This window comes from Cavia porcellus, unplaced genomic scaffold, assembly GCF_034190915.1.
Source record: "Cavia porcellus strain 051 isolate PalLab524CR breed Dunkin Hartley unplaced genomic scaffold, mCavPor4.1 scaffold_33, whole genome shotgun sequence".
Classification (NCBI taxonomy): Eukaryota; Metazoa; Chordata; class Mammalia; order Rodentia; family Caviidae; genus Cavia; species Cavia porcellus.
The window spans coordinates 10,315,174-10,334,861 of record NW_026947516.1 but is presented as its reverse complement, the minus strand read 5'-3'; positions in this window follow the sequence as shown (position 1 = coordinate 10,334,861).

The following is a 19,688-nucleotide window of genomic DNA, read 5'->3' as shown; positions in this document are numbered from 1 at the left end:
TTTTTTTTGTACCTTGTTATGGTTTGTGTCTATATGCCCCCCCCCTAAAGCCTTGTGCAGTTTTAAGTGTGATGTTTTTGGAGTTGGCTGAATCTAGAGTGTGTGATTGATTCATTGTGCACTATTAGGATTAAGAGTCCTGGGATTAAGAGTGGGTGATTTAAGGAGTAATCCACTGATTGGTTTGGCACTATCCTAATTCAGGTATCCTGGACACAACATAAGAGGCAGAAAAAGGCTTGTCTCCCCTCCCTTGTTTCTTTTCCTATTTTTTCCTACCATGAACATTTTCTTCTCTGAGATGACCCTCTACCAAGCCGCCCTGCCTTGGAGTCAGCTAATTATGGATTGAGACCTCTACTAACCATAAACTAAATTGGGACATTTTCCCCTTTAACTTTGAGTACTGGGTATTTTGTTTCAGCAATGAGAAAAGTAACTAAGTCATACCTAAACTGGCCTGTTGTTTGCTCTGACCAACAAAATGAGACAGAAATGATGCTGTATAATATTCAGAGTTATGACTTAGATCTTCAACTACCTTTTTCCCTCATAGAATCCAACTGTAAGGTTGTAAAGCTCAAACAAGCTGCCCTGAGTGCTCACATGGAGGAATAGCAACGTATGCAATTCAAAAGCCCCAGCTGAGCTCTCATTCAATAGCTAGTACCAACTGCCTGCTATCAGAACCAGCCATCTTGAATGTTTTATCTCTCGCAAATCCTGGGAAGTACTACAACCCAGTTGATACATGGAGTAGAACTGCCTTCTGAGCTTTATCAACCTACCAACTTGTGAAATAGTAAAGGGTAGCTTTTGTTTTAAGACAATATGTCTTTATTAGCATAAAAATACCTTCACTTGTAACCTTAATTGGCCCTGACATACAAATTCATTAGCTGTATAAGGTTCCTAAGTAACTGAAAACATAAGGATACAGGGCAACTGAGGGAAGTAACACTGTGAAGACATATAATTTAAAGACAAGGAAGTTCAGATCTAGAAAAGTTATCTAAGAAATTATTTAAGAAATGTGATAATAGAACAAGAAAGTCTGTATTCTGATGTGAATATTAAAGTATCCTGCCTGCATGTAAATAGGAACATCTTTCTCCGATGAACAGATAACTTAGGTCTGGCTAAATAAGGGGAATGCTATCTGAGGAGACAGTTGCCTTACTGCCCAGGGTCTTTTTTATGCTACTGTAACACAATATCACAGACTGGGTGCATTTGTAAAGGCACCAGTGGTCACCTTCTCTCAATTCAGAATGCAGGGAAGTCCAGAATTAAAGCACTGTCATCTGGTCTGATGAGAACTTTCCTGCTTTGTTCTCTCATGGTAGAAAGACAAGTTTATAACAGGAAAATGATACATGGAGCCTCTTTTATATAAAGATCATAATCCTGTTAATGAGGAAGAAGTTCTCATGGCCTTATAATCTCTTAAATGTTCCAGCACTTAGCAGCATAAAATTAGTAACACCAGAATTTGGGAGTTCTTCAAATCATAACAAATATGGAGCTGGTTGCTCATGCAACAGCTTTCATTAAGTCAGAGATGCTCATGGTCACTACTGAACTCATAGTGATCTCAGCAGAGGCTAGCTCTTGTCCTCCTGAGAGTTGTGCAGGTTCCCTCTCAAATGCGCAAGACTTTATGTTGCCAGTTCAGTCTCCAATCCTGAGTGCCATACCTGCATGTATCTAGCATCATCCATCTTCAAAGTCATAAGATAAATATGAGGTGAAGTTGAGACTGAAATCAGGCCTCATGACTTCAAGCTATTTGCTCTTTCCCTTACACTAAACAGTTGATCAAGCATTGAGAAAAGACAGATGTGCACTGACTTGAATACACAAGATCAGAAGGAGGTGGCTCCTAGGCTAGAGCCAGTGCACCAGAATAAAGAAGAGAGGACAGTGCCTGGAGTGAAAGAATTACACCAGTGTTTACTTACTACTTTTCTATGTGACAGGTACTGATAAGAGCTTTATATGAATTTTTTTTCTACCTAATCCTTTCAAAAACTTTTTGGAGGGCTCATACTGTCATTAATGTATATTTTAGTTTTACAGATAAGAATTTTGACACTCATTCAAAAGTCTAGTTAACTGTGCTACTATAAACATGGGCATGCTTATATTGCAGTGGTATGAGTTTTTCAAGTCTTTTGGAAGATACCAAGAAGAGAAATATCTGGGTTGAATGAAACATCTAGTTTTAGTCTTTTGAGGAATCTCCACACTGATTTCCACAGTGCTTCCACCAGTGTATAATTCCACCAACAGTGGGGTTCCTTTTTCTCTGCCAGCATTTGTTATTGATTGATTTCTTGATGAGAGCCGTTCCCTTTGGGGTAAGATGGAATCTCAGCATTGTTTTAATTTGAATATATTTTTTTATTTTAAAGAGAAAAAACAATAAAAACAATGGTAGAGAAATTCAACACACAATAATGGAGATTAACAATAGTTTAAAAATGAGTATTATCTTCAAAGTAGTTATTCAGATTACAAACATAGGCACAAAATATTGATCAAATAAAATAAGCACAAACTATTATTTTCAATGAACTAATAGAAGTTAGTAGTATAATTATCTTAGCTATCTCGTCTGTGTATGTTTGTGTATTCTTTTCCTTTCATTCTTTTCTCCTTTCCCCTATCCTAATTGTTCTTTCTTTTTGAGCAGTTTCTTCCCCTTTCAAAATAGTTACTGTACATTTTAAATATTATTTACTATTTCAGTTTCATACACTATGGAGACAAAGTGGTGTTTATACATAGGAGTCTGATTTATTTCACCTATAAGTATGGTCTCAAGTTGCATCCTTTTACCTACAAAAGCCTCAAGATTGTCCTTCTTTATAGCAGAGTAGTACTACATTGTATAAAAATGCTATATGGCCCAGCAACCTTCTTTCAATCCAGAGAGCTGAGACCACACACGGTGAGTTCCAGTACACTGGCATAGGCCTGGGGAGTATTTAAGACCATTGACCCAGTGGTTAGTTGCCCACCCAGCTTCCAGGCACACTGGACTAGGCTTGGCAGGTTCTACAGGACTAACTGGACAACGTCAAGTGACCCACTTTCAACCCTGTGAGCTGAGGGCATGCGAGGTGTGTTCCAGTGTGTTGATGCCAGCCCAGGGTGAGTTTTGGACCATCACCCACATTGCGCAGGAGCCCACCCAGCTTCCTGGAACACCAGAGATGGCACTGGAGGTCCTGTGGACTTGACTAGGCCACTCTCAGCAACCTCCATTTACTCCCAAGAGCCTGGAGCATAGGAGGCAATTTTCAACACGCCCAGGAGAAGTTTGGAACATTGCTTGAAACAGGGAAATATAGGAAAATGACAAAATGAAAAACCAAAATGCAAACCCAAACTTCTAGCCCATCCCAAGAAAGCTTAGCAGTCATGTACATAAAAGAAAAAATAAACCATACACCTAAAATGCCTGAAATGATAGCAACTAAAATAAGCCACTCCAGGAAGCTATGAAGGAACTCAACCTAGAAATAATTTCTAGTATTTTATTGAAGAATTTTACATCTATATTCACTGGGAATATTGTCCTGTAGTTCTCTTTTATTGGGTTGGATCTTTCTCTGGCATCAAGGTAATATTTTTCTCCAGAATTGAGTAAGGGATTATTGCTTTACTTTCAATTTCATGAAAGAGTTGTAAGGAGTAATCTTCTCTAAATTTCTTCTATAATTCATCCATTAATCCATCAGGACCTGAGCTTTCATTTGTTGGTAATTATCTAATGATGTCTTCAACTTCACTATTATTGGGTTATTCAGAATTTTTATATCCTCTTGATTCACTTTTTTGGTAATTCATATGTTTCTAGGAATGAGTGTGTTTCTTGTGTGTTTTTCATCTTTTGCAATTACAGATAATTAAAGTAGGTATTGATGATCTGAATTTCCACAAGATTGTAGTATTTTTACTCTTTTAATTCCTCATTGCATCAATTTGAATTTTTTCTTTTTCTTTTGATAAAGTTGGCTAAGGATTTATCAATTTTATGTCTCCTTTCAAGGAACCAACTCTTTGATTCATTAATTCTTTGTATTGTTTTCTCAGTCTCAAATATATTAATTTCTGCTCTGATCATTGTAATTTCCTCCCTTGTATGGACTTGGATTTGACTTTGTCTTCTTTTTTTATAAGCTTGAAGTGCAGCATTAGGATGTTTATTTGTGCCCATTCTGTTTTCTTGACATAAATATTGACTACTATAAATTTTCCTCTTAAGACTGCTTCCACTGCATCCCACAGATTCTAGTATGTTGCATCTACATTTTTTTACTGGCTACACATCTTTATTTTATTATATTTTTTATTATTTTGAAGATAGTGAAATACAAAAAAACAAGACACAACATAGCCAATTGAGACAGTGCAGTAAAATTAGTATAGAACATCACAACAGGTTACTGAGATAACAGTAATAGGTACGATAGTATAGCTCATTATGTTCACAGTAGTCGTTCTTTCAATCAGGTATAGCAAAATCAAACCAAATACAGAACATTATAGAACTTATCAAAACAGAATATTGAATAGAGCAATACAATTAATCAGAACAAAGCAATACAGTGATAACAATATTTGTCTTCAAAGATGGTAGCACTAAATCCCCCCATTTGCTATCTTGCATATGGTCAACCTCCCAAGAGATGCTCAGATCTATGGCTCCCAATTGCTAACACGGAGGGTGGGGTGGGATGTTTGATTCTCAGGCCGTACACGGTTAGGCTCGTAGCTGCTTACTAGGGAGGTGGGCTGATTGCTTGGTTTCCCTGCACCCTAAGTTCCAACATCTGTATCTACAGTTTTGTATGAGTATAGATATTTTTAAATTTCTTCTCAATTCCATTTATTACCCTTTGATTGTTCAGGAAGGTGTTACTTAATTTCCTTGTGTTTATGGAATTTTTGTGGGTTTTTTGCCATTAATTCCAAATTTCATTGCTATTGTCAGATAATATGCATGGGATAATTTCAGTTTCTTTGCATTTATTTAAGCATGCTCTATGGGATAGTATATGGTCTATTTTAGAGAACATCCCATGTACAGCTGACAAGAATGTTTTTCTGATGTCACTGGGCAGAACCCTCTGTAAACATCTACTAAGTCTATTTGTTCACAGATTTCTTTCATTTCTGTTATTACTTTGTAGATTTTTTTTGTCTAGTTGGTCTATCTCTTTGTGACAATGGAGTATTAAGTTGTGCTATTTTAATCATGTTATTGCTTATTGGATTTTTCATGTTTATTAGTACCTGTCTTATATCATTGAGTGTGCCTATATTTGGTGCATAAATATTTATGATATTTAACTCTTCTTCTTGAATTTTTCCCCTAACACATATATAGTGTCCATCTTTATATATTCTAATCATACTTGGTTTGAAGTTCACATTGTCTATAAACAGAATATTTACTCCTTTTATCTGGGTGCCTGTTGCATGGAGTATTTTTCATTCTTTGACTTTTAGTGTATGATTTTTTTCAGTTAAATGTGTTACTTGCACACAGCATATTGTTATGTCTTGTTTCTTGGTCCATTCAGCCAATTTGTTTCTTTTGATTGAGGAATTGTGAGACCATTAACATTGATGGCTGTAACTTACATATATTAGGTTTTCTTTGTCATGTTATTTTCCTGCTTTTTCCCTCTGTTTAATTCCTTTCCCTTACTGAGTGGTTTCTTTCTGTTATTTTTATTAGAGTTATGGTCACTTTTTTAATTTTAAAGGAAATAAAACCGAACAATAAACTAAACAAGACAGTAAGCAATCTATAGTAGTTACTCTATTGCATATTGTTGTCCTCCAAATAGTTGCTCAGACTACTGGCTTTAGGCTTGCAATTCAATCAAACAATTAAGTTTGAGGTTGCTTCTATACTTCAGTTGTCATCATCTCAGTCTGCATTCTTTCATGGGGGAGTGGTTGTTCTTTTTTCTCAGCTAGCATGGCGTCTGCTGACTCACAGTGAGAGGTTACCTTCCATTCTAGTTTTCCTACTAGCTGGCAGGTCCTTTATTGGCTCATGGGCGTGGTACATGTCTTCCATCCTAGTTCCTCCCCCAGCTGGCAGAGGCTCATGAGTTGTGGTCATCTCTGTTTGGAATACATTTGGTTATTCTTTTTAAGGTTGGTTTGGTGGTCATGAATGTCTTTAGCTATTCTTTGTCATGGAAGTATCTTATGTCTTCATTAATTTTGAAATATAATTTTCAGGATACATCAATCCGTGTTGGGAGTTGTTTTACTCCATGGCTTGAAATACTTCACTTCAAGGCCTTTTTTTTTAAAATTTTATTTAAGAGGAAAAAGAGAAAAACACAAAACAAAACAAAGCGGTGTAAGGTTACACATAATACAGAACTACAAAAAAAAAAAAAAAAAAAACATAACAGTAAGAAATCACCTGTTAATAGATTACATATTATCATCTTGGAAATAGTTGCTCAAATCACAGTATCAAAGAATTCAAAGTGGACATTTAAACAGAGAGACTGCAAACAGCTGTGTTCAATGATCCAAAAACATTAATATAGTCAGCTATTTAACACCCCTAAACACACTTGCTGTTATATCCGTTAGAGCTCTTTTTTTTTTTTTCCTCCCTCTCTTTTTTACAACAAAATTTACACATTTTGGATTTTATTACTCCTTAGTTCTTATTACTTTTTTTTTGAGGGGGGGAGAATAAAGTCAAATATGGCAAAACAAAGCTGTCAGTCAAAACCAAGGATAGACATAGCACATGATGTAGAACAGAGTACAAGGTTATCAACAATGGTTATCAACGTTGTCTCTTGTTTCCTTAAAAAGAATTGTCTATCTCATTAGATATTATAAAGTTGGACAAAACAGTAGAGAACAAGACCAATAAAACTGAGGCATTGTAAACATTACAGGACTTCCAAAGGAGACAATAGTCAAGGCCTTTTTGACTTGAGTGTTTGTGTTGAGAAGTATGCCATGATTCTGATGGGCTTTCCTTTATGGGTTATGTGCTTCTTTTATCTAACAGTTTTAAATATTCTGTTCCTGTGCTGAATTTCTGGAATCTTGATTATTGTATATCTGGGTATAGATTTATTTTAGCTGTGACTATTTGGAGTTCTATATGCCTCACGTTTTTGTGTCACATTCCTTTTCCATGCTTGAGAAGTTTTCTATTACTTCTGCAAATATCATTTATGTTGACTCCTGCTTGTTCATTGACACCAGTCACTATTATATTATGTTTCTTTGCATCATCTTACAGATTTTGAATTATTATTTCCTGATCTTTTGTTCTTTCCAAGAAGTCTTTCCTTTCATGATCACTAGCAGACATCCTGTCTTCAAGATTTGAAAGTCTTCAGTTTTGTTCAGCAGTTTTGTCTGCTTTCAGTGGAATTTTTTTTATTTCCTGGACATCTGTTTGAATCTGTTCCATACATTTTGTTTCTTTCCTATATTAATCATTCATAGTTTCCATTGTCTTGCTAATACTATCTTTTTATCTATCTCTATTCTAGATTTGCTGAGGAATTCATTTATGTGTTGACATTTCATTTTATAATTTTATAACTGAGAGATGATTTTGATCTGATTTTCTCTATAGCCTCATGGATTTGTTTCTTCACTTCAATTGCTCTCATTTCAGAAATGTCAGGTGTGTGTCTTACATTTTCCTCTATCTTGCTGTATGCTGGACTTGTTCTGTGTGGGCTGGAGATCTGAGGTGACATTTTGTTTCTGCAGTATCAGTTTCTATTTCAGAAGTTTTAATTTAATTTAATTTAATTTATTTATTTATTTTTGCATTGGTCCCTTTAAGTTTTTGTAGGTGGTTGCTATGTCACTAGTATCAAGTCCTTTCTAGGAAAAGTCTATTCCTCAGGAATGTCTTGGCTTGTGTCAGTTCTAAGATCATACCTTTCCAGTGAATTAAGAGTGAGATGCTAGCATCCATTTGGCTGAGTCCCTAGTTGGAGCTTTGCTGTGGTAAGGTTATTACCTGAGGGCTTCCCAATATTGCTACAAGAGAGAGAACAACTGATACATATATGACATCCTAGCTAAAGTATAATTAACAATTACAATAGAATCAAGCACAGATTAGAATCTAGCAAACTGTGGTAGCTATTAATTTTATACCTTAAATCATAAGAGCAAAATCTATAATTATATCACAGAGCTGATTATAATTTGGGAGCTTGTATTCAAAGTGTTTCTCTTTGGTAGAGTGGATTTATCTTGTGGTGAGGAGGTTTAAGAAGAATATTTCATAAAACAAAGATAACCAAAAAGAAAGTAGAAGCAATGCTGGAGGAGAAAGGATGATCATGCAAAACTGAGGAGAAAGGATGATCATTTAAACTTTGGGAAACTAGAGGATACGACAGAAATAAAGTAGTAAGCAAGGGTTTATCTGAATTTGTTCTCTGGGTTTGGGGGATGGGATTAATTTTCTGTGTTGGAGTTCTCACCAGACTTTTAGGATAAAAGAGATAAAAGAAATAGAAAATGGAAGAAAGAAAAACAACAGCAACTATAACCACAAAAAGAGAGAACAGGGGCAGCCTCATCCATATGGTTCCATTCTGTGTGTCTTTGCCCCCAAGCACTTACTACCTGTTGGATCATACTGTTATTGTTGTTTTGGACTTTTCACATCACTTGTTTCACCTGTCCATTCTGAGTGCCATAGTTGGGACACTACTGTGTTTCTGGAATTCCCTCTGGTCTCTGGATCTTCTTGAGTGGTTCATCTGAGTAGTATCTTTGAGGATGGTGATGCAAGGAGGCCCTTCCTGTTCACTTGTGTCCTGGTGAAGGTGGAACAGGAAATTGGAGGAGTCAGTCTCCAATTCACTGGGTTGTGACAGTGACTATGGCACTGGAAGGAGCCTACACATTTCACCAGGGTTCAGTGGTTGAGATAAATCTGCATCTATTTTAAATATTAAAAACAGAAAGAATAAAAATGATACAGAATTTTATAACAAAATAGATTAACACTAATTAATGTGTTACATATTGTTATCATCAAAGTCTTGAATAATCAGTGATGTTGAGCATCTTTTATATAATTTGTCGTTTCTTGTTCATCTGTGAAGTGCATATTTATTTCAGAAGCCTATTTTTGGGTTGTGCCTTTAAATTTAGGGGATCTGAGTTTTTTGAGTGTGTTATGTATTCTAGATGTTAGTTCTTTGACTGAGGAACAGCTGGCAAAATTTTTCCCATTCTGCAGGTTGTCTCTTCATGCTTTTGGTGATTTCTTTTGCTGTGCAAAAGCTTTATAATAAGATGAGATACCAGTTGTTGAATTTTTGTAACATTTCTGTTTGATTACAGTTTTGTTAAAAAAGTCTTTGCCTACACCTATGTCATCAAGAGTTATACCTATGGTATCATCCAGCAGATTTAGTGTTTTTGTTTTAATATTTAGATCTTTGATAGATTTTGATTTTTGTTCAGTGCATGGTGAGAGTTATGCTTCCAGTTTTAGTCGTTGGCATGTGTAAAATCAATTTTACCAGTACCATTTATTAAAGGGGCTAGATTTTTCTAGTAAAGGTTTCTTGTTGTCAGGGTTTTCAAGAAGAACAAGACAGTATTATAATATAGTATATAATATAATATTATTTATAATATTCACCCAATGCATCAAATACAAAGAAAATGCAGGAAATCTGTCCACACACTAAAGATCTAGAGAACCTAGCTGAGAGTCTGGATCCATAGCAATATCCTGCATCAATTCAGCTGAAGATCTAGAGCTCATTACAATGTCTTCCATGTGTTCCTCTGGAAGCCTATTACACACACAATGACTCATGTAAGCCCTGGAAAGGCCCAAAGGTCAGTTGTTGAAGCTAGAAAGTCTACATCAGTGGGGTAAAGGAGTTGTGCTAGTTGGTTGAGGATTCTGCATTGGAACCAAAAATCAATGCTCAAAATAAACACTAGAGAGCCTCCAAAAAGTACCACAGCCATCCTCACGAACAAGCAAGGTCCCAAGCTCCTCTGATGGTAACATCCCAGTTCATATCAGGGATGCCAAATGACAAACTCCAGGAGAATCAACCATTCCAAATAACAACATTTAGAGAACCCACAATCCAACGCTCTTCCTCTCCACTTATTTTTATGCTGGAAACACTCCTCATGTGGACCTACACTCAGCACCACACTGATTCTGTTCAGCTGGTGTGACCGCCAGTTTTTAATCCACATCAAGGTATTTGGACCTTTCATTGAAGATAAGGTGGATGAGTACGTTTTGAATTTTTTCTGCATCTTCTAATCTATTTTACTGATCCTTACGGTTTGTAATAGCTAAATCTCTAAACGCGTATTAACTGATGAATGGATAAAGAATATATGTATTTATGTCTCTCTCTCTCTTTCTAAACATATATATATATATATATATATATATATATATATATATATCTTTGATGTGAGAAACTGAAAGTGTAAATAAGTATCAAAACATATAACAGATACTGTGAAATAAGAAGAAAATGTTCCAATGGGAGGGTACTTAGGAAGGGGAAAGGGGGAAATGAAAGAAGGGAAAAGAAAAAATGAGAAAGTACAGAAAAATTGGAAACAAAGCCTGTGTAAATAAGAAGGGGAAAAAGGGTTAAAGGGGAGGGGAATGGGAAAAGAAGAATCAACATATGCCATGTGCAGGTACAGCTTATTTATGATACATGTGATCATTACGTATATGTAAAATGTACCAATAAACTGAATTAATGAAAAAATTCTTGCATAAGATCCAAACTGATAAATATTATAGCTGGCATTCAAACTTGAGCATCTTTGTCTTACTCATATCTTTGTTTTAATCAATATACATGTTGATGTTAATCCTGGATTATCACTGGGATCTTCTCTCTCACTAAAATCTGAATAAACAAAACTATCTGGAAACCCTAGCCTATCTACCTTTCCAATGGGTCTCTGAATGCAGTTATTTTTTAAAGTCTTGTGCAGTGTTAATCAAAACATTATGTAAGCATCCAATTGGAATCTGTATCTTAGACAATAAATAGTGGTTGTAAAGTCTTCTAGCTTACAGTTTATACACCTGGGGAATGTTTGGGAGAGTAATCTCCAAAGAAAGAGGTTTTAGCTAAAATATTTATTAAGCAGGATTTTCATGGTCTAGTGGAAGCTTTTCTGCTTGGCAACTGGATGTTGCAATGGTGTGATCTGATGCAAATGACAAGCAAAACAAAACAAAAAACCCAACTCCCCAAAATAACAATTAAATTGATGCCCCTAAATATACATAGAGTGTCAAGTCAATTTGCTTGTCATGCAAACTCATTCTTCCCCAATGTATGCATTTACATTTTTGATAATTTGTCTTGTCTACTATCTGAACCTAGATTATTTATTATTTATCTTCCAGTAACTTCTATATCTAGCTACCACAATTACTCATTCTCTAGCTAATATGTATATTTATGGTATGCAAATGGTTGTTGGGAACCGTTGTAAAACTTTGGATAAGTGTGATTTCTCATTGGAGAACATAAATCCTATATTCCCTACCCTGAGAAGTACAGGATGAAGTTCACAGATGATGGGTGGGCACTGGGATTCTCAAAGGTCTTCCATCCATGTTCATCTTGCATCAGCTATTCTATCAATTAGCTTTTCTATGAGCTGCTACATCTGAAAATATTAAAGACTATATTATTCTTCCCTTAATATGTATTTGTTATACATGCCTTCTGAATATATCTAATGGAAGTCCAATATTCCACCAAACCTGGTAGCACACTAAAGTTTTAATATTTTTAAAATTAAATTCAAATTTTTATTAGTACATGATTGCACTATATATTGATTACATTTGTCATGGGGAGTTAGTATATTCATATAATATATCTGAATTTTTTTTATTTAAAATAAAAGCAAAACAAAAGGTAAATGGAGGCAATTTTAGACTGCCCTCATAAGTGACATAAAGACTCATGTTTGTTAATATCATACTGTCTCTTCAGTGTAAAAGACAAATGATAAAAAACTGAAAGAGAAATAAGATCCAAAATGTATAATAGATATTGTAATAATCAAAGGAAAATAAAGTGCTCAAAAAGAAAGAACAACTTGTAGGTATACTCATACAACTGTATGTATGTTTAAGTGTGCAAGATAGATAACCACAAATTAATTTTTAAAAGCCTTACTTCCCCTCTCCCTCCACTTTATAAGACTGAAGTTTTAATTACAAGGGGCCTCAGTGGTAATGTTAATTATAAAGAGTCAGCTCTGAAGGACACAGATTTCTAAGGAAATCATCAGGTTTCACACCCTCTACTACTGAAGTAAGAACTTCTCAGTGCTAGTGATATAGGAAATGGTATCAGGACCTTCAAATATGATGTAAGGGAACTATTATAACTCCAAACCTGCTAGATATCTTTCATGCTAAGCTCATTTTCTACAAAACTGAATAATGACTTCTAAGGAACAATGGCGGTTAAGAGCAGGACATACTTATTATAGTGGAGAGATACAGCTTCTGAGAGCAGGATGAGCTTCGAGTGCATTGCCTGGGATCCCACTTCTCAGGGAAAGTTTTATATAGCACAACCATGTGAGTACAAAGTGGGTTACAGCTATGATCAAGTAATAAGATATTGGTACATACCAATATGCTTAGGTAATATTGATCCAGTGGGGAAGCAAGTCACAGAGCATCTGTACATGGAAAGAAAAAAAAAACTACTTAGGAGGAGATAAATCTGAAAGTCTTAATCACTTACTGCAGTGACTGATGTTTATATAGACTTCTTTAGAGCAGGTGTTATCACTTAACCTCAAGCCTAGTCATTCCATCCTGAGGCCTGGCCTCCAACAAATGCTCCTCTGGTCACAGTTGTAATGGGTTTCCATCTTTGCTTTGCCTCCCTCGAGGGCCCATCCTGATTTGACCTCTTATACTATTGCTACCCAAATCAGGTGTCTATAATAGTAGTGCCAAGATTTGATCCAGATTCATTAATTCCAAATCATGCTAGTGCAGTTAACCAATTGATATGGGAAGACTTTGGTCAATACCCCATGGCAATTCCTCTTGCTGTTGTTTTAACAGTAACAGAAATAAAATAGCAAAGGTCTAGAAAATCTCTATACCTCTAGGCCAGAGCACATGAAAGTTAGTTCTGACCTGAATTTCAGTAACCTTTTCCCCAGGTGAGCTCTGTCAAAGATTCATTCATATGGACTGGATCTCATGTATATAAATTTTTAGAAAGGATTTTGGGACAGATGTGTGTGTGTGGAAAGTTTCTAAGATGACTTGGCACCCTGTAAATCATTCCTGTCGGTCGTATCCAGAGAACTCTATGACAGACATCTTGGTTGGGGTACACATCTTATAATATCTGAAAGTCTGATTTATCTTATTTTCCTTTTGTCCAACACTTCTTTTCTGTTCATGGTACATTCTTGTTCTGTTGGCAGACCTACCCTGAGCACACCTTCCTGATAGCTTCCATAATTGTAGCCATTTGTTTAACCACTGGATGTACATTTGATGTTCTCTGCTTGGTGTACACAAGCGCTTGGACTCTGAACATTTTCTTTCTCAAATTTCAAAGGTACTATATTATGTTGATGACCAGTGATTTACTCTAGGATTATATCTGCGGTTACATGAAAGTCACTATACAATGGTAATGTGCTGGCCCTATAGGATGATCCAAAGTGTATGATTATGAATCTCATCCTTGGACACAATCTATTAGGGCAGATGATGATACCAATCTTCTACTTTATCAATGCTGAAGGAAAACATCCAGTGACCACATAAATTAACCCCTACTACAAATCTGTTTTCTCATTATCATGGGGTATATACAAGCATATGTTTGTGTAGTTGTGAAATTACCAAACACACTGATGAATTTTGATTACAGATCATAAGAATTATCATTATTAAGCAATTAGCTTGATCGATTACTTATCAATTAACTCATTTATGTAATATTTTAGATAATTTTTAGAGATGATTAATTTATCCATTTAAATGGTCTCCTACAATAAATATGCACATGGATAATAATTAAGGATCACTTTATAGCAAAGGGCCAGAAAAACTCACATGCTCATCAATCAAAAATCAGTTAAGTAAACTATGCATTGAAGTACTACACAGCCTTATAAAGAGATACGGACAAGCCTCATACACTGTAGTGGAATAATTTTCAAGCTACATTATTAAGCACAAAGAGGAAAATATAGAAGATTATAGTATCCTTACATTTTTTTCAATTTAAAGAGAGAAAACAAAACAATACAAACCAGTAAAAGATTATAAATAATACAGAATTTCAAGAAAAATATAAACAGTAAGAAATCACTAGTTAATAGAATACATGTCATCTTAGAAACAGTTGTCCAAATTACAAAATTAAAGCATACAAAGTGGCCATTCATACAGTGAGATTGCAGACTGTTCTGTTAAATGGTTCAACAAAAACTCGGTAATATGGTTTTCTATTCTACACACTTAAATATACATGCAGTTATATCCTTTAGATCACTTTCTTTTTCTCTCTTTTTTACAACAACAATTACACTTTTTGGGTTTTGTTACTCCCACAGTTATAATAACTTTTTTTGAAGATAAAAATATCGCAAATATGACAAAGCAAAACAGAGTCACTTAGAACAGAAGGATGGGTATAGTACATGATGCAAAAACAGAATACCAGGTGATGAACAACGGTTACCATTATGCCTCTTGCTATCTTAAAAAGAGTTGCATATGTCATCAGGTATAGTACAGAACAAGACCAATAAAACCTACATTGGAGACCTTACAGGACTTCAAAGAAGATAATAGTCAAAACATAATGGACATCATAATAAAACTTTTTGCCTTCAAAGTGGTTGCCTATACCCTCAAACTTTGAGAATATGAATATCTTTATACTTATTTACTTATATTTAAACATAGAAAAATAGACAAATTTTTAATAGCTATCAACAGACAGAGAAGATACAATAAAGTTAGAGATACAAGAAGAATTCTGACAATGTAAATTTTTATCCAGTTCATTCTGAAGCATGTTAATGTTTCACATAATTAAAAGTTAATTGAAGCAAACCTCTATGTCAAACCATATATTAGATAATGGGAATAATCACACAGAAAAAGTGTAGCCACAAACAATTTTAAAACATGATGTATTGATGGTGTATCTCTAGTGAGATTAATTCTAAAGACAAAAAGATCCACAAAACAATTCTAATCCATATTTAGTAAAGTTATTGTTAGAAGTAAAATTAGAATTAATGTTTTGCAATTAGTACATCTTAAGATGAAGCAAATGAGTAATTTTGATTTCTTCATTAAAAATAAAGATTTTCAGCATGAAAGAAGAGATACAAGCATAAAGTCTAAAAAATAAAAACCTTATAATCTTCAACGTGTATATGAATATACATTATGAGCATATTAACTTTTGTTCATAAAAGATTGCCTGATTTTTTCACTGAAATGCTCTAGAATTAATGATATTCCATACTCTGCAAGACGTTTAAGATCCCAGACTGTGTTGCAAAAGTAGGGTCCCTTGATAAAAAGCAGATTGGAGAACAGACAGATTGTATGGCTGGAGCAGACATTGGGAGAGATCAACATGAAACTGTTTTCATAATGGAGGTAGAGGATGCTGTGGAAAACTTGGACTGTTGCAAAGAACATCAGACCAAGGTGAGGCTGTTTGAGCATCAAAAAGAAACATGATGGTAGTTAATAAAATATGTGAGTTCACAATGAGAGTTTAAAAATTATTATGTCAGGCAGTTGCCATCAACAAACTGCTAACCTTGATAGAGAGGTAGAATCAGAAAGCTTCTTTCTTTTCTGTATGAATGGCATGTGAGGGTAAATAATAGTTCATCAAGTGAAGTTATTCTCCATTGAAATATTCCAGCTAATAAATACAGAAAGGAGTTAGAAAATCACGAGTTTTACAGCCCTTACAGACACAATGAATGCAGCTAAAAACCATTAATAAATACCAAACTACTAAGGGCTGATTAACTTCATAAGGGAAAAATTGGGCAGTCTATAAAACCAATGATTATTCTCACATCAGTATAAATAGAATAATGATACACCAGATGCATCGTCTGAGATAAAACTGGAAGTAAATTGAATGAATCCTCAAGATCTATCAACCAAGTTACCGAAAGTGAACAGTTTACAGGAAGAAAGGAATGAATTAAATGATACCATTAGGAAGTAATCATCAAAATTCAAATCATGCTGTACTCATTTCTACAAAGAACTAAGTTTAGTCAACAAATTCATAGCAAGATAATTGATATTAAAAGAGAAAATTCACTAGTAAGATTATAGAAATTTATGAGCCATAATCAGAAATAATGAACAGACCATATAAATCCCTATTAAAAATTGGGTTAAAATGAAAAATTTTGTTTATGCCAATTTATAGAGGCAATAAAATCATTAATTTATTAGATGGGGTAATGGTTTGATGGTTAGGTTATAAACAATGTCATTCAAATAATGGCAGAGATGTAATTTGAAATAAAATGAAATGACATAATATCTATAATTTTAAGGCATTCAAATGAAAAATGGTGTGTTTATGTGTACATGTACTATGTGAATAAATGAAACAAAACGACAAAATGTTGTTTCTTTATTGAGTATGGGTATGGGCACATGGGAGCTTATTATTCTCTGTTTTTGTTCCCACAGACGCTTGTATGTTGATATAATCCAGTGCTTTAAAAAGTTGCCCCTAATTCAAGTGAATATTTTGTATCAATTTTGTAGTGTTATAGATAAGTGCATTTTATATTGGTAAAGGCATTGTGATTTCATAACACAGAAGTTCGTGTGTACATTTACATGTGATTTAAGGAATTTATAGTTGATATTTCTGCTGATTTGAAGCTGCCATAGTTTTATTTAGTATGATATAAACTCTAGGCTCACTTTTCCTTTGGAATTGGATTAACAGGTTTTCTTTTTATTTGGATTATCTTGAACTAACAGGTTTTCATTTTATTTTCCTCAAATGGAAGAGGCAATATGTAAATGAGGATCCTCTCTGAATGGTCAGCAGTGATTGATCTCTTTGATTTCAATAAATAAAATTTTATTGCTTGCCAATTGAATATTTATTAAAGATAAGATGGAAATTTGTAATATATCTTACAAAGATATGGGTCATAGAACTTGCACTTTAAGACAGATAGAGTTGTTAAAAAGCAATTACATCACAGAAAGAAATTTTTTGGTATATACACATACATTTGATTGTTAGTATATGTTTGCAATACATAATAAATGCATTCATTTTGGCTAACTGATACATACACAAATCACATCTTGAGCATTTTTACTCACCTTTTCCCTACCCTCCCTTCTTCCTCCATTATCTATATATTTACTTTTAAGTAAATATTTTGCTTTATTTCTGTACATCCAATTCAGCATGGGCTGTCTCTCTCCACTTTATCCTCTGCACACCTTCCTTTTCCTGATTAACTTTTTGCTCATATCGTGGCTTTTGGTTGAAATCTCACTTCTTTTATGGGCCACCTAACAATAATGATGGTGTTCACTTGATGTTCACTAATAAGGGCAGATGTGTTATAATAGCTTCACAACAAAGCACTCATCTAGTTCTAACTACAAGCTTATTAGGTGTTCTCTTGCACCTACTTGAAAACTGAGGGCCAGAAAGCTTCAGGTGTCTCCCTAAAGTGTTAAGCAGTAGATGTGAAGTCAGCTTACATCAAGGGGTACTAGAATGGTGACCAATGCTTTCGTATGCCTAGAACTGATGACTTCCACAAGAAACTTAACTCCTCGTTCTAAAATGAGAACAATCATGGGTAAACTTAGACACTGACCTTCTTAAAGTAGATTTTTTTTTCCTGTAGTGAAGCCAGCATATTTGTCCCAACTACTTGGTGTGTCATCTCACCTGAAACCCAAGCAAAGAGGAAAAATTGATTCCAGAGTTTGGCTTTTCTTGTTTCTTTTCTGGGTTTCTAGGAATTGGGGAGACTATTAATGCATGGTACTTGTTTTCCACACTAGAAGAATTTCCAGTAAGTGGCAAGTAAATCACATACTGGTAGATTAAAACTTATTTTAAGTATAAGTCAAGTTGTAAGAAAGAAAAATGCTCTGATTTGAATCCATACTTATGTCAATGTCAAGTTTGCTTTAGTGTCCTTTACTGACCTACCCAGCTTTTTCTATCATATAAAAAGGCAATGAGAGAGTACGGAGTGAGATGTGGAGAAAAGAAGTAAAGGCTAAATTCAGTATGAAATGAACTCATGCTTGCCTACAAAGAATGGTGGTCATCCATGAATAAAACACTGTCATCAGCTTTCTTAGTTGTGCATCTTACTCAAAAAGGGATATTTTAGTTCAAATTAATAAAGTATTTTGTTTTGCATTTTATATCTTTACAATTGTATAGCCTATTTCAGAGTTCAATGATATGATAATTCAGTTTTTCAATAGTTTACATAATATAGTGAAATCACTCCTGTGACCAAAGACTTACCCTTTTATTTCTTAAAAGCAATTTGCAAGTGCAATTAAACAATGGGGGAAATTGTGTATCTAGCATCATTTAACATCCCCTTGAAAGGGTATCATTAATTGCTTATATCCTTTTCTCTGTCTGTATCCCATTTATTATATCGATGCCTTCAGAGTGAACCTTGGGGACTGACTTCCTGAAACATTAAGAAGATTTAAATTCTTCAGTGGTAAATACTTTATGAACTGTTTTATGATTTGGTCACATAGGATGACACATGTCAACACTTTGACCTTAGGAAATAGCTTGAGTGTCAGAAGAAGCATTCAGACAGTTTATCCAATTGCATCAGCCTTTGAGCTGCTATTTTTTGGGACGATGCCAAGTTTAGGGATAACTGCCATTATAAAGATGGAAGGAAAGTTTGTCTACTATACATATCTGATCAGATGGCAAAACGTTGTCCGTGGGTCGGCTTTGTCATTCACAGTTCATAATGTTAAAATAATTACTTTTATTATGTGTTTTTGAAAATATTTTCACAAAATATGGGCAAGGAAAAGGAAAAGATTTTAAATCAGCCACAAATCTAACCTCCTATTGATAATTCATTAATTTTACTAACTATTGTCCTCATTTTTTTGACTTGGAGGAAACACAAATGTATATTAGGTAGAAATAAGTGTGCATAAATAAATAATTCAGAAATAATAATAAATAGGAACAGGATCCAAAGACAGTATATTATAAATTGCTTCATATATATTTATAGTGCAGTATAAACTTATTTCCATACCACTAACATTTCCCCCTGCTATTATTTTAATGGCCTCATAGAATTTTGTTATATGCATATAACAATTTATATAGCCCAATTTATTATGTTTGGAAATTAGAGTTTGTTTCTCTTTCTTGAAGGACTGCTGGATGATCCAGTTTTTAACTGTGTGCACATGTTTAAAGCTATTATGTTTGGCAAATTTCCTATAAGTGAACTTTCTGTGCTGAAAGGCATATATGGTATATTTTTACCCCAAAAAAGCATGTTTGTTTGACCTAATTTTGTTTTCAAGTAGTCAAAAGCAC